The following is a 4,440-nucleotide window of genomic DNA, read 5'->3' on the forward strand; positions in this document are numbered from 1 at the left end:
TGAAAATATGAAAAATGTGCTTGACCTCATTAATTATCAGGAAATTAAAATTAAAATAGCAATGAAATACCAGATTGGTGAAAATTAGTGCCTGACAATACCAACTGTAGCTCCTTGGAGGAGAAGGAATAAACATCAGATGCTGGGTAGGAATGCACATAGCATGAGCCCTAACTTGGCTCAGTGGATAGAGCTTCGGCCTGTGGACTGAAAGGTCCCAGGTTCGATTCTGGTCAAGGGCATGTACTTGGGTTGCGGGCACATCCCCAGTAGGAGATGTGCAGGAGGCAGCTGATTGATGTTTCTCTCTCATCGATGTTTCTAACTCTCTATCTCTCTCTGTAAAAACTCAATAAAATATATTTTTAAAAAATTTGTTTTCTTATTAAACCCTATAATCCGTAAAATAAATCAGCTATTTCCCAAAGATTGACAGAATCAATAATCAAAATATTGATTCTGAATGAATTTAATGTTTATCAGAAGCTGAAAAACATTATTGTGTTTATGGATTACTATCTTCCCAGTTCTGTAAATTTTTATATCTATAATGATATCAAGAAGTAATGCCAAGCACTTTCACTAATAATTTTTCAATGTCTTGGAAAAGTGGCACTCTTTTTTTTTAATATATTTTATTGATTTTCCACAGAGAGGAAGGGAGAGAGATATAGAGTTAGAAACATCGATGAGAGAGAAACATTGATCAGCTGCCTCCTGCACATCCCCCACTGGGGACGTGCCCGCAACCCAGGTACATGCCCTTGACCGGAATCGAACCCGGGACCCCTCAGTCCCGGCTCTATCCACTGAGCCAAACCGGTTTCGGCAAAAGTGGCACTCTTTTACTGAATCCCTAGGAGAGGAAAATATAACAATAGTATCAAAACCTATAGTCAGTTCTGTCCCCTAAAGAAACCCTTTTGTTAAAAGAATAGCAGGTTGTTGTTGTTTTTAATTATTTTCTTTTAAGTTAAGGATACAATCAGTTCCTTCTCCTTTCTCTGGTTTTGTTTAATCTCATATTTTACTGGCCATGAAGGAGTTATAAAAATCCAGGCTCCATCAGCCAATAAGGAATCTTCAATTATCAGACTTGCTAATTAGGTCAATTGACCTTGTCTTCACTCCTGGCCTTACACTTGCAGGTGGGAGTTTTCCCTCTCTGCCCTACTTTTGCTGCCTGGATGAGCCCGGGATTCTGTCTTTGTCAGTCAGTGGACTGTGCCATAGTGTGGTTTGCTCATCATAGACCTGTCCTGGGACAGTGCTCTTGCTATCTGAAGAGTCATGTCTTTATTTCAGGAAAGCTTCCACCAGTCTATTCATAAAGGTTTTACAGTTTCATTGGTTCTAGTCTATTTTTTATATACATCAATTGGGTGTATGCTAGATGTATCTGTCTTCCATATCCATCATCTTTTCTTTAATCATTTCTATCACTTCATTATTTTTCATTTTCTTTTGAGTGATTTCCTAAACATTGTATCCCTGACTATGTTTTTAATTATGCATTTTCTGCCCCTTTTTTTGGAGGGGAGATAATGAGACTTTTATTATATCTCCTAAATTCTCATTCTTTTGCTCTCCTTCAGTTTTCTTTCAAGTATAGATATTCCCCCCGGTTTGTTTGTTTTAATTCTATCCCTGATCAATCACATTTATTACTCAGGCTTAAACTACCCACTACGTGCTTTTCTTCCAAATGTTTCTCATCTATCCTGATCCTTGAGATTTACCGGTATACCCAATTTCCAAGCCAGTTTGACACCTCCACTTACAGCTAATTAAATTAAATTTTTCTTAATCTAGTTGTTTATTTTAAAGATTCCCATGTACATATTAGTTTCCTAGGATTGTAGTAACAAATTGCCATAAACTGGTTGCCTTAAAACAACAAATTTATTCCTTCATAGTTCTGGAGGCTAGAAGTCCCAAATCAAACTATTGGCAAGACCATTCTTCCTGCCTCTTTCTAACTTCTAGTGGTTCCCAGCAATCCTTAGTGTCCGGGCTTATAGCTGTATCATTCCAATCTGTGCCTCTGTCATCACATGGCCTTCTCCTCTGTGTATGTCTTTCTCTAAATCCCACCTCTGGTTTCCCTCAAAAAGACATCATTCATTGGTTTTAGTGCCTACCTTAATGAGGCATGACCTCATCTTAAGTTGATTACATCTGCAAAACCGTATTTCCAAATAATGTCACTTCACATGTACTAGGAATTAGAACTTGACCATATCTTTTTGAGGGACATAATTAACTCATTACCACATGATAAAAATACATTGTGGAAATGTTGGTTTAAGCCAGGGGTGGGCAACCTTTTTGTGAGTGTGTACCAAGACCAGCAAAATCTCTGACTCAAAATTCTTTTGCATGCCAACCCTAATTTTTTGAGAACATGTTATGCCTACTTGATATCTCTTTAGGTGTACCTATGTGAAGAACCTTGAAGAAATAGTAAAATTCATTTGAGTGACAAAAACACAGTATATGATGATAAAAAATACATTTTATTTTTAATGTATAAATGTTCAATGAAAGTGGATGAAACCAAAACACTGGTCGGATCTAGGAAGGCAGGGAGAGTTAAGGCATAGGCATAGAAATTGCTCTTCACCTCTCTCGTCAATCCATGTCTATGGTCTTTAAGATAACTTGTTATGTAAAATTATTTATTTATCTAAGATGCACCTACACTGAATTTGTCTGAAAAATTAAAAAGTCGATATTAAGAAAAAAATTGTAAATGGAAGATTATAAGATAGGGTTTCGCGTGCCAGCAAAAGTTACTGGCGTGCCAAGTTTGACACACGTGCCAGGGGTTGCCCACCCCTAGTTTAAGCAAAATCAGACAGGTTTCATTAATATAGAACTTCTCAGAGTCTTTAATAAGCTAATGCGAATTGTAGTTTTGAATCTCCAATAGTTATCATACGGAGCTTTCCCTAAACTCTCACAGAACAGTTTTGTATGAAGTCATGCAAAGTCGACTGTTCTAGTGGCAGATCTTTGTGTTCCCTTACCAGTGCTTCTCAGGTCTTCATGTGCATATGAATCACTATGAGTAGCCTCCTAACACATCTTCCTGCCTTTAATCTTTGTTGTCCAAACTGTTGCCAGACATGGACTTAATCAAGTCAGTCCTTCACTGTAAAATTTCAGTTGGTGTCCCACTGCCCATCAAATAAAACCCCAACTGTTTAGCATTGAGATATTCCAAGTCTTGCAAAATCTGACCCCAGACACTTTGGAGTCTTACTCACACTACCAATCCATGACACAGCATGTTCTGTGGTTGCATTAGCCAGTTCACTCTCCCCTGAACACACCATGCATGATCCCATCTATGGGAACCATTGTTCAAGCTCCTCCCTGGCCAGCAATATCTTTCTCCTACCTTCTCTGCTTGGAAAAAACTCTCAGTCTTCCAAGTCTAGTCTAAATATAATCTCCTCTGCTAAATGTTCCCCAATTATAGTTAACTAGAGACCCAGCACACGAAATCCAGCGAGACCCAGACCCCCCGCACCACAGGACCCCAGTCTCTGCCACACCACCGCAGGACCCCAGACCTGCCACACCGCGAGACCCATTGATGCACCTCCTGGTGGCCAGTTGTTTGATCATTATGGCGTTACGGCGTTAGGGCCACTGGCTTTTTATAATACAGATTTCATTTCTTTTATGTTCTCAAAGTACTTTATCATAACTTTGTTTGTAGTATCTGTATAGTACCTTTGATGCTGCCCTATAACCATTTATACATGTGTTTTTCTAGTTAGCCCTTTATGGGCAGTAGTTATACACGGCACATAATAGATGTTGATTTATTCCTTTATTCATATATATAATGAATGAGTTACTAAGCCAATGAAGGTATTGTGGATGGAGGAGAGTCAAATGGCCACAGATTCTTTTCAAAGTACAGAGAACAGACCACCTGAGTAAAATGCAAATTACTGGAAGCCAAGCTCAGATCTATTGAATCAGAATTTTGAGGAGAAGGGACCCTAGCATCAAATTGTTTTGCAAGAAATCCAGGTGATTCCTATGCAAACAAATGTGTGAGAATCACTGCCTAAACTTTAAAAGTAAATAGTTCATTAGAACCAGCTTGTGCTACCAATGGTTTTAAAATATTTGAGATGGAAATTCTCCTGGTCAAACGAAACTCTGTAAAGAAATGGAAAAAGTTAAGAAGATTTATTTAGCATCAATAAAGAACAAAAATAAAAAGGAGACATATGTAATACTCTTTGTAATACTTTAAGCAATAAAACAAAATTTAAAAAAAAAGAACAAAAATAATATAAAGGCCTGGTGAGTCTTTCAAGTTCTTGCTTTTTTCCATACAGTATTTAAAACCAACTGATTCCTAAAACACCTTCGTTACTAGGATCCACACTAAACTGAAGGCCACCTTGATGAACACGG

Source organism: Myotis davidii, unplaced genomic scaffold, assembly GCF_000327345.1.
Source record: "Myotis davidii unplaced genomic scaffold, ASM32734v1 scaffold1146, whole genome shotgun sequence".
Classification (NCBI taxonomy): Eukaryota; Metazoa; Chordata; class Mammalia; order Chiroptera; family Vespertilionidae; genus Myotis; species Myotis davidii.